Raw genomic sequence first — 21876 nt, 5'->3', positions numbered from 1 at the left:
TTTACAAAATAGTTGCCATACCACATATAAATGGTTCATGATTTTAAATATGACCTGAATCCTAAGAAGTAAAAGTGTCAGGGAGTTTTCTTTGATCCTTGAATTAGAAAAACAATGCCAAAGTATTAACTATGAATTTTTGTGTATCATATGACAATATAAATTTTCAGAATTCTATTATTATATTTGTAAGTCCAGACTGGGTGGATATTGGGGGGGGGGGAAGACAGGGAAAAGGAGCAAGTGAAAAAAAAATGCAGGTTTTTAACAAAACAGTGGTACACTGCAACTAGAGTAATACAGCTACATAATTTGTTTTCTAAGTGTTTCAAATGGTTTCATTACCACTGTGAATAAACCATTCACTACTGTGGTTAAGAAGGTTTATTTTAGCTATTTCCATGCTTAAGGCCTCTCACTAAACAATGATTTTGTGGTGGTGAGTTTTTGATATGTATAATTGTCTACAAAATAAGTCTGAAATTGGTGTTTCATGTTATTCAGAAATAAGTGTCCAAAATAGAAAATAAAATAAGATGCATATGACTGGTCATTAAAAAAAAAAAGTAGGGATCTTTCAAATATTAAAAAAGCTTGTAATACATACATATATATATATATATGCACATAAATACTAAAGATGCGTGATTGAAAAGAAAAAAAAAATATAGAACCAACTTGCTTTAAAAGTATTGATTGGGGATTTCCTGGTGGCTTAAGGGGTTGAGTGGCAGCACTATGAAGATATCCACAGGCACTGCAGCACAAGCTCAATCCCAGCCAGGGAGGTAACCCACAAGTCCCGGCAGACATCTCCTCTATCATCCACTGCCCCCTCAGCAGTGTATTTCAGTAGATCTGCCTGTTCTGCTCCCCACTCTGTCTCTGGTGGATCCTCTCACACTCACCCCTGCTTCTCTGGCCTGCACCCCAGCTCCTGAATGCATAAATGAATAAATCTTTAAACAAATAAAATAAAAAAGTCTTGATTGGAAATAACATTTGCTGTCACAGATTTTTGTTTGTTTGTTTTCATTTCTGCATACAAGAGCTGGAGTGCAGGCCAGAGGTGTTGGTGTGGCGAGTAGTGGGGGCCAGGTTGGTGGTGGTGAGAGGATTCACCTGGGGGAGCAGAGCAGGTGGATCTACTGAAATACACTGCTGAGAGGAGCAATAGGCAAAACAGAAGAGGTCTACTGCACCATGTGGGTCACCTCCCTGGCCAGCTATCGAACTTGTGCTATAGTGGCTGTGGATAGCTTCACAGTGCTGAGGCTCAACCCCTTGCCCCATCAAGGAGGCTCCACAGATTTCTGTTTTAACAATTAGTGTTCATAAGGTTGTTTTTCAACATTCCTAATGGCAGTAGCAAAACTTGGAGAATTTGTAGCTTTTCTAAAATAATTACACACATTAGTTATCATAGCTAGGAAATAGTTATACTGTGTATTTATTTTATAAATGTTAAAAATCATCAAATAACTGACTTTTAAACACACACACATATATTATATATATTGTGCACACATATATTATACACACATGAATATATAATACACATATAATATATATTATATTATATTATACACATATGTATGTCTACATTATATATTATATAATATATATTATATATTATATACAGATATATATATATACAGATATGTAATATCTGTATATAAAACACGTACACATTTCTCCCCTGAGTCAAATGGAAAGGCAAGTTTCTGAACAGTTTTATCAGGCCTCTGAGAATATTCACAAAGACTAATGAAATTTCATCATTACAGTCTGCAATGATTAACTGTAACATATTGAATAAATATCTATTGACCATTGTGCCAAGTTTACAAGAATGATGTAGAAATGATTTAGAGTTGGATATAAGTATTTTGCTTTGGCCATAATGAGATATTGGTCAAAAATTATGCTCATAAAATAATAGGGCTGATTTTCTTTCTAGTCATAAAAGTCATAAAACTGCTTATAAAATTACAATGAGAGCACTTCCAATATTTTAAAACTAGCCAACATGATGAAGTAAGCATAATCTATTGTTGACAATTTTGAATAGGACAATATATAATTGTCATTTTTGCTATACTAACTGAAAAGTTTGTTTCATAGCAGGTAGTCAAATTTGATACAAAGACATAAGTTTAAGTTTCCTATCAGTGCTATATTAAATCTTTACAACATATTTAATATTACAAGATTCCTTAGGGGGAAGGATTACTCATAATTTTCTATTGAAATGTGAGTGTAACTGTCTAGTTTCATGTGCTTATGTGCATTGAAACATGAAAGAAATTATGATTATTTTTATTTTCAGCTAAATGCTTTTGCAAAAAGATTTGCTTAACCAATAACTTTATTATGTTTAATCAATTCCTTTATTTTAAGAAAAATGAGGTTTATTATTAGTCTGCTCCAGGGGAAACAAGTGAGTAGATATCAAGCAAATACGTGAATTATCTATAAAATTGTCATTGACAAGGAGTCTATATTTTTATACACATAAGTAATGAAGAAATAAAATTGAAAAATAAAACACAATATTCTTTTTTTTTTCTAATTTATTTTTTTTATTTATTTTTTTTTACATGTTTCTTTTTTTTTTTTAAATTTTATTGTTATATTCCCCATACAATTGCAGCCCCCCATTCTGACCCCAATCCCTCCCCTCCCGCACCCCCCCCCCAAAGTGTCTCTGGTTCATAGTTTTTTGTTGATTTTGATTTTCACTTTCTTATAGTTATTCATTTTCCTGGTCCCTTATTTAAGTTTTCTAGATTCCTGCTATGAGTGAGACCATCCGGTATTTTTCTTTTTCTTTTTGGCTTATTTCGCTGAGCATGATCCCTTCCAGCGCCATCCATGTTGCAGCAAATTGCATGTGTTTATCTTTTTTGAATGCTGAGTAATATTCCATGGTATATATGTACCACATCTTCTTGATCCAGTCATCTATTTTTGGGCATTTGGGTTGTTTCCAAAGCTTAGCTATTGTAAACAGTGCTGCTATAAACATAGGGGTGCAGGTGTTCTTTGGAATTGATGTTTCTGTGTCCTTTGGGTAAATACCTAGGAGTGGAATTGCTGGATCATATGGAAGCTCTATGTTTAGTAGGTCCAGAAATCTCCACACAGCTTTCCACAGTGGTTGGACCAGTTTGCACTCCCACCAACAGTGCAGAAGAGTTCCTTTTTCTCCACACCCTCGCCAACATTTGTTGTTGCTAGTTTTTTTAATATGTGCCATTCTCACTGGTGTAAGATGGTATCTCATGGTAGTTTTGATTTGCATTTCCCTGATGACAAGTGATGTTGAACATTTTTTCATATGCCTGTTGGCCATTTGCATTTCCTCTTCAGAGAAGTTTCTTTTAAGCTCTTCTGCCCATTTTTTGACTGGATTATTTTCTTTGTTGTTGTTGAGTCTCATCAGCTCTTCGCAGATTTTTGTGATCAGTCCTTTATCATTAGTGTTGGGTGCAAAAATGTTCTCCCAGTTGGTGGGGTTTCTCTTTGTTTTTGTTATTGTCTCTTTTGCTGTGCAAAAGCTCTTTAATTTGATGTAGTCCCAGCTGTTTATCTTTGCCTTCACTATCACTGCTTTGGGTGATGTGTCTGTAAAGATGTCTTTGATGTGCAAATCACGTAGTGTTTCGCCTATATTTCCTTCTATATATTTTATGGTTTCAGGTCTTATGTCTAGTTCTTTAATCCATTTTGAGTTGATTTTTGTGTATGGTGTGAGGTGGTGGTCAAGCTTCATTCTTTTGCATGTAGCGACCCAGTTTTCCCAGCACCATTTATTGAACAAACTTTCTTTGCTCCAATGCATAGTCTTTGCTCCTTTGTCAAAGATTAGTTGACCATAAATCTGTGGGTTTATTTCTGGATTTTCTATTCTATTCCATTGGTCTGTATGTCTGTTCTTGTTCCAATACCATGCAGTTTTGATGATTATGGCTTTGTAGTATAGTTTGAAGTCTGGGAGTGTGATGCCTCCATTCCCTTCTTTTTTTTTCAGGAGAGCTTTGGCTATTAGGGGTTTTTTGTGATTCCATATGAATTTCATCAATAATTGTTCTATTTCTTTGAAGAATGACATTGAAATTTTGATTGGAATAGCATTGAATCTGTATATTGCTTTTGGAAGGATGGCCATTTTAATAATGTTTATTATTCCAATCCATGAGCAGGGGATGTCTCTCCATTTCTTTGTGTCTTCTTCTATTTCTTTTAACAGTGTTTTATAGTTTTCTTTGTATAGGTCCTTTACCTCTTTTGTTAGATTTATTCCCAAATATTTGATTTTTTTTGTTTCAGTAACAAAAGGGATGGTCTTTTTGATTTCTTCTTCTTCAGATTTATTGTTTGTGTATAGGAAGGCTACTGACTTTTGCGTGTTGATTTTGTATCCTGCCACTTTACTGAACTGATTGATGAGTTGAATTAGCTTTTCTGTGGAGTTTTTGGGGTTCTCTATGTATAATATCATATCGTCTGCAAATAGTGATAGTTTGACTTCTTCTTTTCCTATTTGGATTCCTTGGATGTCTTTCTCTTGTCTTATTGCTTTGGCTAGGACTTCCAGTATTATATTGAAAAGCAGTGGTGAGAGTGGACATCCTTGTCTTGTTCCAGATCTTAATGGAATTGCTTTCAGCTTTTCACCATTGAGAATGATACTGGCTGTTGGCTTGTCATAGATGGCCTTTATGATGTTGAGGTATGTTCCTTGTATCCCAAGAATTTCAAGGGCTTTTATCATGAATGGGAAAACACAATATTCTTTTAAAATCTGTGTTGGTCATTGTCTACTATAAGGACTCTGTATTAGAGTCATAAGTACTTAGTGTGGCATTAATTTATTTGTTTTCTCATTTGTTTGATGAAGTTACGTTTGCTTTATTTAATTTTCTGGAAAAAATAGATGTGGAATGCACAAACCTTCAATGTTCATAAAAATGTTCTCCATTTTTCTTTCTTTCTTTTTTTTTTTTAAATTTATGCAAGAACTGGGTACAGTCAGAAGCGCGAGAGGGTGAGAGAATTCACCAGAGCCAGAGCGGGGAGCAGAGCAGGCAGAAGGACTGAAGTACACTGCTGAGGGGAGCAGCCGGCGGCAGGAGAGGTCTGCGCGCCATGTGGGACCCTCCTCTGGTGGCTGGGGAGCAGCCGGGGATCGAACCAGTGCTGCAGAGGCTGCGGGCAGCTTCGCAACCCAGCACTCAACCACTGCGCCACCGGGGAGGCCCATTCTCCATTTTTCTTAATGAAAGATGTCTACAAGTGGTACTGACACTCACATTTTTGCAGAAAATTATGCCTGTCTCCAAATTTCTAACTCAGATCCATCTTTTTTATTCCTGATTTCAGAAACATTTTATATTGACAACACTGACAATCATCTTTTCCTGACTCACAAATTTCACTATCAACAATGTAGTGGGTCAGTTTTGTTTAAGGTCCTAACTACAGGTGTTCTACATTCTGAGGATTGCTATCATTGCAAGACAACTTCTCCTTTACATGTTGTTAACTGTGTTGCATTTTCTTTTTATTTTGATTGCGGTGCACTGGTTTGCAACACTCTATATAATGCAAGGAAGAAATATCACACCGCTTCAGATATATGTTACTATACCACACCCACCACTAAAGTACCCATAGTCCTCCCATATATCCAATGGGCACCCTCCATACTCTGTTTTCCTCCTCAGCTCCCTCTCTGGTGGGCTCAATTCCACAATCATATTCCTAGGGTTTGTTATTGGTTTGGTTTTGTCTGCCCCTTTGTATTTTTTTCTCTATATTCCATATGTGAGTGAAACCATCCTGTAATTGCCTTTCTCATTTAACTTATTTTGCTTAGTATTATCTCCTCCAGTTCCACCCAAGTTGTTTCAAATAGAAAATCATAATTTTAGCTGAAATTTAGTTCTTTTTGTATATATATTACACATTGTTAATACAATCATTTATCCTTTGTATATTTTTGTTATTTCCATTTGGTGGTTTCCAGGGCTGTTACAAATGGTACTTCTTCAAACATGGAGTTCATATAACCACTGAATTGGTGTCTTTATATTGTTAAGGTATTTACCTACAGAGTAATTGCTGGATCATATGGTAGATCTATTTTTGATATTTGGAAACCCTCCATATTGTTTTCCATAAGGGTTGGACCATTTGCAGTCTAAAAGTGTAGGAGGGCTCCTTTTTCTCCACATCCTTGCCAATACTTGTTTCTCAACTTATTCTGATGTTGGCCATTCTCACAGGAGTGAAGTGATGTCTCATTGAGGGTTTTATTTGTGTTTCCTTGATGATAAGTGGATAGTAACACTTTTTTAATGTGCCTGTTTGCCATTATATGTCTTCTTTGGAGGAGTGCCTATTTGGCTCTTCTGTTCATACTTTATTTGGTTTATTTTTGTTGAATTGTATGGGTTTTTATAGGTCTTGATATCATTCCCTTGCCAGATTTATATTGTACAAATATTTTTCTCCCATTCAGTACAGTGAATTTTTATTATAATAATAGTTTCTTTCACTATGTAGAAGTTTCTTTATCTTGTTATTGTGTAGTCCAATTTGTTTATATTCTCTTTTGTTTCTCTCACCGTTGGAGATGAATCTACAGAGACTTTCCTGAAGCCAACACTGTGGAGTTTTTACCTGTGCTTTTCGTTTTGTATTTTGTAGTTCTGGGACCTACATCCAAAAGTTTGCCATTTTGCGATAATTTTTGTACACTGTGTCAGATTGTGGTTGAGTTAAATTCTTTTACAAGTGGTGATCCAATATTTCCAAAGCAGATTGTTGAGGAACAGTCCTGCCTCCAAAGTATATACATTGTTCCTTTATCATATATTAACCATCCATATAAGAGTGATTTTACTTTGTTCTTTCAATTTTATTCCATTGGTCTCTGTGTCTATTTTTAGCCTAGTGCTATTCTGTTATGATTAGTATAGATTTGTAATGGAGTTTGAATTCTGAAATCATTATAACACCTTTCTTCTTTTTTATCAGAATTGCTTTGGTTATACAGGGCCCCTTGTTTTGCATATCGATTGCCATAATACTTGTTATATTTCTTTGAAGAATGTCACTGAAACTTTGATAGGGAATGCATTGAATTTGTATATTGTTTTGTGAAAGATGGCCATTTTAACAATGTTAATACTTCCAGTCAGCAGAGATTATCTTTCCATTTCTTTGTGTTGTCTAATTTTTAGGAATTTTTATAGTTTTCATTGTACAGTGCCTTTGCCTCATTTCTTAACTTTACTCCTAGGGGGGCTCCCTGATGGTGAAAGGGGTTAAGACAGAGCCTATGAAGCTGTCTGCAGCCACTGCAGCATGAGTTCGATCCCCAGCCAGGGAGCTACCCACATGGCACAGCCAACCTCCCCCCCACATGTCACAATGGACCTACACTCAATAGTTTATTTCAGTCATTCCACCTGTTCTGCTCCCCACTCTGCCTCTGGTGAATCTTCTCACCCCCCTCACACCTCTGGCCTGTACCCCAGTTCTTGTATGCATGGATAAATAAATCTTTAAAAAAATCTTTATACCTAAGTATTTAAATTTTTGATGTGATTATAAATCTCACTATTTATTGAATTCTTTCTCTTCTACCTTACTGTTAGCATATAGGAATGCAGCTGATCCTGTAATCTACCATTTAATTGTGTTGATTTTTTTTAAATTAGTTTTTTAGAGAAGCCTTTAATGTTATATATATATATATATATATCAAGTTTATCTGCAAATAGTGATATGTTTAAATCTCACAATGCGAAATTCTTTAATATTTTTATCTTGCCTGATTACTCTGGCTAGGATTTCCAGTACTATGTTGAACAGCAGTTGTTAAAGGAAACATAATTTTCCTGATAGGATATGAACTGTGGGTTTGTCATATAGAATCTTTATTATGTTGTTTTTCCTTTTTTGAAGGGGTTATCATAAATAGATGTTATACATTATCAGATCCTCTTATTAATATCATCAGATGATTTTTAGCTTTCTTTTTGCAATGTGGTGAATTTAGTTGATTGATTTTCAGATGTCAAAGCATCCTTGTATCCCTGAAATACATCCCTTTGGTAATGAGACATGATCCTTATAATGCATTGTTGAATTTTGTTTAATAAGATTTTGTTGGGGTTTTTTGTACATATGTTCATATACACTGTATATGTTTTGTGTGTGTGGGTGTGTGATACCCGTGCCTGGTTTTGTTAACAGGTTAATGCTGGCCTTATAAAATGTGCTTGGAAGCAGACCCTCTTCCTCAGTTTTTTGGAATAGTTTCAAAAGTGTATTTGTAAGCCTTAATGGATTGGTATAAGTCACTAATGAAATTGTATAGGTTGGGTCTCTTGTATTTTGACTTTGATTACCATTTTGATGTCTTTGTTTGTAATTGATTTGTGCAGGTTTTCTATTTCTTCCTATTTCTGTCTTGGGAGACTGTATTTTTGTAAGAATGTTCCAATTTTTCTAGATTATTCAAATTACTGCCATACAAATGTTCATAGTACTCTCTTATAAACCTTGGTGCTATTCACATGTCTGTTGAAGCCTCTCCTCTTTAATTTCAGATTCTATTTATTAGCATTTTCTCCCTTATTTGTGAGCCTAACAAGAGGTTTTTCTGTTTTTTTTTTTTTTTCAAAGACACTTCTTTTGGTTTCAGTGACCTTTTGGACCATTTTTTTTTTTAATTCTATTTCATTTATTTTGTTCTTTTGATTTATCTCTTTACTTACTATTTCTTTCTTTCTCCTGACCATGGTGTTATTGTTTTTCCTTGTTATAATTCCTTATATAGGTAAGATTATTTATTTGAGCTCTCTCATTTTTTCCTGTGGCCTGTATTGCTACATAATTAATTCTTAGTGCTACTTTAGTGTATCACATAGATTCTGCTATGTTCAGTTTTTATTTTCATTTTTCTATAAGTAATTTTAATTTCTCCTTTGATTTCTTCATTAAGCCTATAGTGATCAGTGTTGTGCTGTTTCAGTGTTCACATGTTGAGAATTTTCCTGCTTTCTTTTTTTTGCTTATTTCTACCTTAATTATTGTAATCAGAGAAGATAATCAATGTAAATTAAATCTTCATAAATTTATTTATACTTGTCTTGTGATCCCACATGTGATCCATTTGGAGAATTCCCCATGTGCACTTGAGAAGAATATATACTTAACTTTTGGAGTTACATTGCCCTATAAATGTCTAGTAACTCATATGAGCATTGATTTTCAAGATGATTCCTTGTTTGATTATATGCCCACTTTATTTGTCCATTTATGAAAGTTGGGTGTTGAAATCACCTATGGCTACTCTGTTGCTGTTGATGCTTATCAACTATTTAATAATAGTTGTCTTATATATTTTGATGCTCCTTCATTTGGTGTATATATACTCAATTTGCCTCCCTTATGTGTTATTCCCTTAATCATTATATAACATCCATATCTGACCCTTATTAAATTTTAAAGCTGGCAGTCTATTTTACCTCATGTATGTGTGACTCTCCTTGCCTTTTTTGGGGGTACCATTGTCTGTAACATTGATATCCAACCATTTACTTTGAGCCTATGTTTATCATCGGAGTGCATTTGGGTGTCCTGGAGACAGTGGAAAGATGGGTTTTATTTTCTCATCCAACCAGTCCCTGTGACTTTTGATTGGTGTATTCAGTTCATTTACATTTAGGGTTATTAAGGATATATGAGGGCCTACTATTGCCATTTTGTCTTTAGCTTTCTGGTTCTGCCTATTTCCTTTTTCACTACTTTGTCTATGTGTTTCTCTTCCACTTATACATAAAACAGTTTCTTTCAACATTTCCTATGAGAGAGGTTTACTACTTACAAACTTCTTCACCTTCCATTTGTCTGTGAAGGACTTATTTTTTTTTAAGATTTATGTATTTATACAAGAACCGGGGTACAGGTCAGATGTGTAGGAGAGTGAGAGGATTCATCAGAGATAGAATAGGGGACAGAACAGGCAGACTGACTGAAATACACTGCTGAACAGAGCAGCGGGCGGGATAGGAGAGGTCTGCTGCACCATGTGGGTTGCTCTCTGGCAGGCTGGGTATCCAACTCATGCTGCCAAGGTTACGGATTGCTTCATAGTGCATTGCTTAAATCTTGTGCCACCAGAGAGGCTCTGAAGGGTTTAATTTCTCCTTTATATCTTAAGAAGAGTCTTGGAAAAAATATTATTGATTGGCACTTTTTTTTCTTTAAGTATTTTGACTACAGTATTCCATTCTCTCCTTGTTTTCCAGGTTTCCTCAGGGAAGTCAGGTATAAGTATGATGTGGGTAACTTTGTAGGTAATCTCTCTTTTTTCTCTTTTTATTTTTAATTCCCTAGCCACCTTTAATATTCTTTCTTTGTCTTGAAAACTTGGAAGTTTCACAGCCGTATATCTTGGTATAAGTCTCATTACATTATATAATCTGGTGTTCTTTAAATTTTCTGGCTTGTATAATATTCCTTCCCCAGGTTTGGGATTTTTTTTCCATCTATTATTTATTTAAGAATAATAAACCACTAATAAATTGTTGGTTCCCTTCTGAATCTTTTCTGTCTCTGGAATAATTATTTTGATGTTGTCTTTCCCAATGGAGTCTGATATTTACTGAAACATTTCTTCATTTTTTTTCTCTTTATTCTTCCACCCTATATTCTTTGTGCATTGCCAACTTCAAATTCTTTGATTTAATCTTCCATTTGGTCTATTATTTCCCATACATTTATGTAGAATTGCTTTTGTTCTCAGTTGATTGTTTTACAACCTGGATTTCCATTATTTTTTTATTTAAGGTTTCAATATTCTTTTTCTATTTGTTAATTCTATTTATCAAAGCAACCATTGATTTATGAGTTTTCTTATGTGTTTTATCAGATTTCTGTATTTTCCCTATTTCTTTGATTTCTATATTTTTTTGTAATGGCAATTTTGAACTCTATCTGATAGGAATAAAAAAAATCCATGTGTGTGAAGTTAATTTTAGAAAATTCTTCTTTCTTGAGATGAGATATTTCCTGTGAATTCAATGTAATATGTGCTATGTTTTATGTCCGTTCCATTTTGTTGTTTCAGAATTTGCTACATTTTTAAGAGTATTTTTTCTGAGTATTTTATCAACTCCTATTTTTTGAACAGGTAACATTATGTGTGTTTTTTCTAAATTTTTATTTATGCATAAAAAACTGGGGTACAGGCCATGGTGTGGCTGGTGAGAAGATTCACCAGAGACAGAGTGGGGAACAGAACAGGCAGATTGACTGAAATACACTGCTGAGGAGAGCAGCAGGCAAGTCAGGAGAGGTCTGCTGTGCTATGTATGTTGCTCGCTGGCCAGCTGGGGGATCAAACTCGTGCTGCAGTGGCTGAGGATTGCTTCATAGGTTGTGTCTTAACCCTTTGCCCCTCATTATATGTTTTTTTTTTTTTTTTAAATAGAGGCATGTTTATTTATTTATTTGTTTGTTTGTTTCTTTGTTTGTTTTTGTTTATACATGCACTGGGTACAGTGAGAAGCGCGGGAGGTTGAGAGAATTCACCAGAGCCAGAGCGGGGAGCAGAGCAGGCAGAAGGACTGAAGTACACTGCTGAAGGGAGCAGCGGGCGGCAGGAGAGGTCTGCGCGCCATGTGGGGCCCTCCTCCTGTGGCCGGGGAGCAGCCGGGGATCGAACTGGCGCCGCAGAGGCCGCGGGCAGCTTCGCAACCCAGCGCTCAACCTCTGCGCCACTGGGGAGGCCCTCTCATTATATGTTTTTAATCTTCTCCCAACTTTATATGAACTAGAGGTTTTAGGGCTTTCATTTGCATATTTATACACATACATATGCATATATGTGTGTATGCATATGCATATGTGTGTATATTCATATGTATATTTGTGTGTGTGTGTGTGTGTGTGTGTGTGTGTGTGAGTCAGTGGGTAGCTGTTGAGTTAGCACATAAGAGAGGGGCTTGGATCAGTCTAGTTGCTGGTGAAATTTGGTAGGGTTTGTGCTGACTCACAACCCCTGTTGCACTAACTAGAACTATGCTGGAATTCCACACCTGAGTCCCTGCAGTCTCTGAATTGTTAGCTCTCTTCTTTAAGGTCTATACTAGTCCCAGGAGATAAAGAAGAGGACATGGAGTCCACAACACTGACCTTGTTTTTTTCACTGGGGACTTGGTCAAAAGGAACACCCCAAATTCACCATATGCATCTTCCCTTAGTCAAGGGTATGTTCAACACTACTCAGCCCCTTGAACTCCAAAGCTGCAGACCAAATAGCAGCAGCTCCAAGGTTTGCAGAACAACCTTCCTACAGAATCCACATCATCCAGATTTCCCTCTCCATCCACCTTTTTTTGAATTGAGTTAAATCTTTTTGACATCCTTTTTGCTATGGTAATTGCTGGTCTCCAAACTTGAAGAGTTGTTCCAGTTTTGCCCTAAATTATGGGACTGTCTGGGATTAGTGCCCTTCTGGATAAATTTTAGATTACCATCCTATTAATGAAACGAAATATTTCATCTGATCCCATATTGGAAGGAACTAGTGTTTAGTATTTACAAATCACAGAAGAATTCTCTGGGAAATACATCATACTTAATGTCATAGTAGACTCTTTGGGATCACATTTTGTGAGAAAAAGAACAAGCAACAATGGGTTAATATTTGCTCTGTACCTCAAATATTCATAGAGAGCGAAGGCTAATACACCATTTAGTACCCAATAATTTTTAAATGGGATGCAGCCAGCTATAATTATATGATATAGTCCTTGATAGTTTATATAAAAAAAAATGAGGGCCTCTCTGGTAGCCCAAGAGATTAAGATGCCACCTGTGAAGCTGTCTGCAGCCTCTATAGCACAAATTCGATCCCCCGCTGGCCAGGGAGCAAAACATATGGCACAGCAGACTTCTCCTGACTCACTCACTGCTCCCCTCAGCAGTGTACTTCGGTCAATCTGCCTGTTCTGTCCCCCACTCTGACTCTGGTGAATCCTCTCACCCTCCACACCTCTGGCCTGTACCCCAGCTCTTGTATGCATAAATAAAATAAATCTTTAAAAAAAAGATGAAAGGAAAATATTGATGCAACTCTCATGGTAGAAATAAATAAGGTTTTGGGCCTCTGTGGTGGCACAGCGCAGTTGAGCGCTGGGTTGCGATGCTGCCCCTAGCCTCTGCAGCACCGGTTTGATCCCCGGCCACTGGGTGAGGGTCCCACATGATGCACAGATCTCTCATGGTGCCCACTGCTCCCCTCAGCAGTGTACTTCAGCAGTCTGCCTGCTCTGCTCTCTGCTCTGACTTAGGTGAATTCTCTCACCCTCCCAAGCTTCTGACTGTACCCAGTGCTTGTATAAATAAATAAGTAAATAAACAAACAAATAAATAAATAAATCTAAAAAAAAAAACCAAGGTTTTATTTACTTGTAATGATCATAAAATGAGGGTAACAATGTTCAAAACTGGACATATCTCTTCTATAAGACACAAATAAAGAACAAAATATTTATTGAAGTTACTTGAGATATTATTTAAATTTTTGTTACATTAATTCACAATGTTCACAATAACATTTTTTATTTTATTTTTTTAAGACTTATGTATTTATTTATTTACACAAGCACTGGGTACAGTCAGAAGCGCAGGAGGGTAAGAGAATTCACCAGAGCCAGAGCGGAGAGAGAACAGGCAGACCAACAAAATACACTGCTGAGGGGAGCAGCGGGCGGCAGGAGAGGTCTGTGCATTATGTGGGACCCTCGCCCAGAGGCCAGGGATCGAACCAGCGCTGCAGAGGCTGCAGGCAGTTTCGCAGCCAAGCACTCAACCACTGTGCCACCAGGGGAGGCCCCACAGTAACCTTGTGGTAATAAATAGTAAATAATGATGTGAAAGTTGAAGCTAATAACATTTCTCAGCTCAACAAATTAATAAGTACCAGATGCATTTACCAATTGTGGAATAATATGGAGTCAAAATATCACTCTTAATCATTATCCTTCCATATTTCCCTTTGAGTGATAAAAATAAATGGATAACCAAGGAATAACTATTAATTATGACAAATTATTCTTTAAGTTTGCAGAGTATGCGATGGCAATTTAGAAGAAGGCTATACACATGATTTCAGAACTTTCTATTGAAATTAGGTAGACCAAAATGATTAGTAAAAATAATGCAAAAGATAGAAGAATTGGATTTAAAGTGGTCTTACCTACATTAATGATGCCATTTTTAGTTTTTGTTTTTTTTAATTTAATTCTTTAGGCATACAAGAACTGGGTTGTAGGCCAGAAGTGTGTGGGATGAGAGAATTCGCCAGAGACAGAGTGGGAGCAGAACAGGCAAATTTACTGAACTACACTGCTAAGGGGAGCAGCAGAGAGACCTGCTACACCATATGTGCAGGGATCAAACTCAGGTCATAGTGGTGATAGTGCTGATACTTGGCCCCTAGGCCACCAGGGAGGCCACAGTGATAATATTTTACTTGTAATAAATACAAATAGTTAGCAAATAGATAAAAATTAGAAAATAAGTCATTATTTATGCATTAATCTCTTGAAAATCCACTAAAATAATAACAAATAAAGCAAAATATTTGCACAGACACATTGCATAGAGGGTATCAAATAACTTCTGGAAATAAATTCAACTTCAATAGTCAAAAAGGAAATATAGTATAAATCAACTTTTCTGTATGTGACAACAGAAATACATTTGTGTATGTGTGTGTGTGTTTCACCAAAAAGACATCTACAAATCTGGTAATACTCTTTGAATACTCCAAAATGGAAACAACCCAAATGGACACCTATTCTGGAGTGAATACATAAATCTGGAATAATTATACAATGCAATTGTACATAAAAAGGAGAGTTAATAATTTATACCTATATGAACTCACAAGTCTAAAGTGAATGAAGATACTTAGAAACAAATATATGCTATCATCCCATTCCCATACCTCAAATAAGGTAAAAAATAATGTATAGTGTTAAAATTTAGGACAATAGTTAATCTGTAAGTGGAAACAAAGTGATGACATAGGTTTACACATTGACTCTAGGGTGATGCTAAAACTATTTCTTGATCTGTGTGCTGGTTACACAACTTTTTTCAATTTGTGAAGTTATTAAATTCTGCTTCTGATTACAGCATAGTTATTATGTAAGTGCTTTGTGAATATCTTATTTCAACTGAACTTTTTCATAAAATTAAATTTTATGGATGGAGTTAGATGTATTGGAACATAAATTGAACATATAAATTTTTTTCCATAGTGTGACAAAACATGAAATGATATTTAAAAGGTGTTGTTTGTTTTTAGTAATCGCAATAAGGCATAGTCAATTACTATATCAAAATTACAATATATATCCTCATTTCAGATATCTGTACATGTGAATTCCTATTACTTTGCTCATATATGAAATTGAAATATGACAAGTACATCTGCATTTAGATCAACATGAGAAGGAAAAGTTCTTATACTGAGTTTATTGAGTGTTGAGTAAATATTGTTTGCACTGTAAGATTTACGAATTCAGGTCCTCCCTGGTGGCGCAGCGGTTGAGCGCTGGGTTGCAAAGCTGCCCGCAGCCTCTGCAGTGCCACTTCGATCCCCAGTCGCCAGGCGAGGGTCCCACATGGCACCCACACCTCTCCTGCCGCCTGCTGCTCCCCTCAGCAGTGTACTTCAGTCCTTCTGCCTGCTCTGCTCCCCGCTGTGGCTCTGATGAATTCTCTCACCCTCCCACGCTTCTGATTGTACCCACTTCTTGTATAAATAAACAAACAAACAAATAAATAAATAAACAAACAAATTATAAATAAATAAATAAATAAATAAATAAATAAATAAATAAATCTTTAAAAAAAGATTTACGAATTTTTATGTTAACATGATTATGGTTTAGTAAAGTAAATAAATTTCATATACTTATTTGGCCATTGATGCTAAAAGTTTTTGAAATTGTGGTGTTCTACATATCTTCATAAATGTTTCATTTTTAGAATTGCATTCATCTAATTAGTTGTAAGAGAATAAAACACATTTTAAGTGGTCAAAGAAAATAGCATCATCAGGGCCTCCCTGGTGGCGCAAGGGGTGAAATCTCCACACTATGAAGCTATTTGTAGTCAATGCAGCACAAGTTCGATCCCTGACCAGTGAGCTAACCCCCATGGCACGGCAGACCTCTCCTGTCTCTTCCGTAGCTCCCCTGAGCAGTGTGTTTCAGTAGATCATCCTGTTCTGCTCCCCACTCTGCCTCTGGTGAATCTTCTCACCCCCACACCTCTGGCCTATACCCTTGTTCTTGTATGCATAAATAAAAATAAACCTTAAAACATAAAGTTCCTGTATCCTCATTTCTATACATAACTTAGCTCTCTCATCTCTCATCTGCTTTCATTGTGTATATATAGCACAAGTCCGATCCCTGGCCAGTGAGCTAACCCAAATGGCACAGCAGACCTCTCCTGTCTCTTCCACTGCTCCCCTCAGCTGAGCATTTCAGTAGATCTGCCTGTTCTGCTTCCTGCTGTATCTGTGGGGAATCCTCTCAACCCCTGTACCTCTGGTCTACACCCCAGTTCTTGCATAGATAAAAATAAAAACAACTTCTTATACATTTACATACTTAATTTTCAAAATAAAAACCTCATCTTTCTTCTTTTGGGAAAATGAAATTTGACTTCTAATATCTTAAGTTGATCCTTACACACTAATAAAATAATAAAAAATACTCTTCATGCCCTTTAATTGACTACCTAGAATTATGTTTTTGTTGGCAAAAAAAAAAGCTAAAATTAATGAGAAAGAAACTTTCTGGAATTGGGTATTGTTTATATATATATATTGTTTTTATATATATAGTTTATATATAGTGTTATAGTGTTTATATATCATACACATGTAGTATATAGGGAGATATATATATATATATATATATATATATAATACAAGGATACTTGGAAAATAACCAGTGTTTTGATTTCCTCAAAATTTCATGCTATTGTCAGAAATCCTGATTGTTTTGTGAAATTAAGATGATAAATTTAGAAAGTTTCATTCTATTGTCTGAGATTTTTTTAAGATTTATTTATTTATACAAGAACTGGGGTACAGACAAGATATGTGGGAGGGTGAGAGTATTCACCAGAGACAGAGTGGGGAACAGAACAGGCAGACTGATGAAATACACTGCTGAGGGGAGCAGCGGGAGAGACAGGAGAAGTCTGCTCACCATGTGGGTTGCTCCATCCATGGCCGGCAGGGATCAAACCCGGCACTGCAGAGGCTATGAACAGTTTCACAGTGCTGCACTCAACCCACTGCGCCAGCAGGGAAGCCCTTTTGTCTGAGATTTAATTCAACAAGACATTGGTCAAAAATAGAATGGTAATATGGTCTTAAATACTCTATGCTTTCCCATGCCCTTCTCCCATGAGTTACATGAGCCAAATGAAGACTGCAAACCACCTTAGTAGTATTCTCATTTAGAAATATGAATGAATAGTATATTATTTTATTATTATCATATAATTACTTTGTAAAAAACACACAAATAATTAGGGTCACAATCAGAGATGAAACGGTTTTTTCAAGGATTGGGGGAGCATTGTTAACCACAGCTTTAGCAGGCAGAATAGTGACCCTCCAAAGATATATAGGTTTTGCTCTCTGGAACATGTGAATATGCTGCTGTATATAGTAAAAAGTAATTAACCTTATAGATACTATAAATGTTACTAATCACTGGAAAGGATGATGTTACTACAATATTTTAATGGTTGAAATATAATGCAAGATTCCTTAAAACTGTAAAAGAGAGGATCAGAGAGAGATGGGAGAACCCGAGGAATGTTAGCATGATGCCATGTGAGAAGGACTTCACTGCCAGTTGTTAATTTTGAAGATGGAGAAGGAGAACCCTCAGTCAAGGAATGTGGATCACCTCTAAAGCCTGGAAAAGTTAAGGAAAAAGATTATCCCTTAGAACCTCCAGAAGGGAACACAGCTCTGCCAACTCCTTGATTTTAGCCCAGTTGTTAACACTTTTGGACTTGTGATCCACCAAGGAAAAAAAAAAAAGATAATAAATTTGTGTTATTTTTAAGCATAGAAAGCTAATGCAACTTACATGTGCTTTATTTTCCAGGCAACAAAACAGGCATACTGGTACAGTCAATTCAAACTGCAGTGGCACGGAACACATCAATAGAAGTGTTCAGCACTTTCTACAATGCTAGAAGATGAATCTCAAATTTATTCCAGTTTATAAAATATAAAACATGCCTCCACCAGAACATTGGACTGGAAAGCAGAAGAATATGCCTCTCTGTGTACTGTAGGGGAACTGGCACAGCAAAGATTGGTTCCAACCAGAGCGCTTAGTGTCAATGATGCTTGAAAAGCACCTGCTTACACATCATCTGCCTTAGTACCTCTGTCTATGGTTATTGAGCAATGTTTCTAATGTTATATTTTATGCCAACCCAAAACAGTTCGACTCTCATTCCCTGCAAATAAAGCTCTAGGAGCAGAAGGTCGTTGTGTACTAGTAACACTTAGCAGTATTTTAATTAGGCATTCAAGGAAAAAGATTGAACTATGGAATATGACTTGAAATGTAATTAATTCCTGCTGTTGCAAAGGTAGATGAAGACTGAATTAAAGAAAAAAGTTAAATTCTCCTTTTACTGCTCCCTGTAATTTTATCCTCTCAGGCTACAGATAAATAGAGAAAAAGCATTTATCCGAGTCAAATATGTTGGAAAACTGCTTAAGTTTAGTGCTGCCAAAGTTGGCATCAGATTGAACTGTCTCTGGTTCTCAATTGCCAACAGCCAAAATGTAAGCCACAGAGAGAATAACTTCACACAGAGATTCTGAATTCTGTAAAAATTGCTTTCATGAATTGGCAAGAAGTACATGGAAAAGACAGAGTTTGCATAATAAAACTCAAAAGTGGGAGTAAGTAATTAATGAAATACAATTTTATTGAAAAAAATTGATAGATTTGTTGCCCAAGGCCTGTATGTATGAGAGTGGGGGAGGAGAGACAAAGAGAGAGAGAGAGAGAGAGAGAGAGAGAGAGAGAGAGAGAGAATTTAGTTTATTTGCATGCAATACACGAATCAAGTTCAAACAAGTATTAATTTTCTACTTGTAACCAGAGCATGTCATGGTCATTGGATTAATTAAAAACTTACAAAAAGTTCAAACTGTAGAGCCTGCCTTAGTAATTTATTTTTATTTTATTATTTTTTTATTTTTTTTTTGCAGTTGAACTGGTGATGCTGAGGTAGACTGTTTTAGGTAAAATGTCTAAGTGGAATCTTTATGAATCTGAATTTCTCCAGGTTCAAAACACTAGGGAAGTAAAAGTGACATTTATGTATTTTATAACTTATTTTCACTGTCGCTGATTATATCAGAGTGAATAGAGTTATGGAAATATGGGACCTTCTGATATCTTATGACTGATGAACTATAACTGATTTTTATGATGATTGATTTTATTTTCAATTGTTTTGATTTCTGAAAGTTTAAACACCCACTTAGCATGAGATTGATAATGGTTATTTGTCATGTGGAGAATCTGACTTAGATTTGTGGAATTGCTTGACATATTTCAGACCTACTTGTATGTGTAAATCCCTATTATTTTGTTTCATATATAATTTGAAAAAAAAAACAACTAGATCTGCGATTAAATTAGCATGAAAAGGTCAAGTTCTTATTTATTAGTACCACCATTTCTGGCGACACAAAAATACTGTTTTTTTTTTTTTACATTATTTTATTGTATTACTCCCAAAATAATACATTTTTCCTCTCAAAATAAGCCCTTCTAACAATATCACAATAATTCAAGAATTACTAATCTCAAGAGAAGATCGACTATCAGATACTCAGGTATGTTTTTATACTCATTGTACATAACAGAAAGAATGAAGAGTTCATTCTTGGCCCCAGCTGGCCAGCAGGTATTTATTATCATAATACTTATACATGTCAGTGTGAGTTCATCACATTTAAAAGATTTTTCACTTTCACTTGAAATAATTGCAGAAATTTTGAGTTAGATCTGATCTGAGACACAACTTTGCCTAACCAACCACCTGAAATAGAAATTATCAAACTCAGTTTCTCTGACAAATGGTCATTCATTATATTTCAAATACTACAAGTGACAAAAAAGTCAGTGCTTTGTGAATCAGGTCATTTGATTGTTTAATAAACCAATTCTTTAAAAATAGTTCTCCTACATGGTGAAGAACATGCATCTTTTCAATATAAATATCAATTTGTTCTTCATCAGGCCTCTGTAGCTCTAAAACTAGTTATTGTATTTACTGTCATTTTTCTCAAACTTTGTCTCTGCAATCTACTACTTTTAATTCTGTCTCTTCTTTTTGACATGTTCTTCAGGACCATCTTGCAAGTTATTCATGATGTTTTGGATACACCTTAATTTTTCAAAATAGTATTGTAACTTTGACTTGAGAGATTATTAGGTTTTCCATGTAGATTTTAGAGTCAGCTGTTAACTTTTAATCTCTTGATAAAATTTTAATCTATTGTACCATTAATAATGATGATTTTTATTATTATTTAAGGTCTTATTTTCTGGAGTGCTTGAAGAGAATGTGTTTTATATCACTTTATTTCAATTGAATAATTCAACAAGAATGCTTCTGTGTCTTGAATCCCCATCATACACAAATACAAATACACATATTTTTTAACAATATGAATATAATTCTTAACATTTCCCTAGTACCAGGTAATACTCTTGCACTCTTTTTGTATTGTTTCATGAATGTAATAATAGTTATTCTTTTAGCATAGTCTAATCTATTAAAGACTGACTTCTGGATCTTTACCTAGTCATCCATTTTGTTAAAGAAGCAACATGGATGGAGCTGGAAGAGATCATGCTCAGTGAAAAAAGCCAGAAAGAAAAAGAAAAATACCAGATGGTCTCACTCATAGCAGGAATTTAGAAAACCTAAATAAGGGGCCAAGAAAAAGACTAATTACAATAAAGAAAAAATCAAAATCAATAAGCAACCATAAATAAACACACTATGTGGCGGGGGTCGGGGGGGCAGAGAGGAGATAATATATTAGGGTCAAAATTAGGGGGATGGAATCGTATGGGGAATATAACCAAAAAGAAAATGCATACATTGTGCAAAAATGAAAAATGATGTAAGAATTATATAAAATAAAATATATTAAATAAAAAAACTGACAATAATGAGCCTAGAGCCTCCCTGGAGGCGCAAGTGGTTAAGACACAACCTATGAAGATGTCTGCAGCCTCTACAGCATGAATTTGATTCCCCAGCCAGCCAGGGAACAGTTGCCCACATGGCACAGCAGACTTCTGCTGACTCGCACGCTGCTCCCCTCAGCAGTGTACTTTGGTCAATCTGTCTGTTCTGTTCCCCACTCTGTCTGTGGTGCATCCTTTCACACCCCACACCTCTGGCCTAAACCCCAGCTCTTGCATGCATAAATAAATAAATCCTTAAAAAAATAATGAGCCTAAATACTTGTCAATATGGCATATTATAAAAAATATATTTAATTAATCACTATCCTCAATGTAGCATTTCTGTAATATGATATGTAAGTTATTTCAGTACTTGAAATAATTTTTGCTTGTTTCTTTATTTTTTTATTATTTTTTATTTTGTAAAGATTTATTTATTTATGCATACAAGAGCTGGAGTACAGGCCAGAGATGCAGAGTGTGAGAGGATTCACCAGAGACAGAGTGGGGAACA

The sequence above is a fragment of the Talpa europaea genome (assembly GCF_964194135.1).
Source record: "Talpa europaea genome assembly, chromosome: 5".
Classification (NCBI taxonomy): Eukaryota; Metazoa; Chordata; class Mammalia; order Eulipotyphla; family Talpidae; genus Talpa; species Talpa europaea.
Note: the sequence above shows the minus strand (reverse complement) of the source record.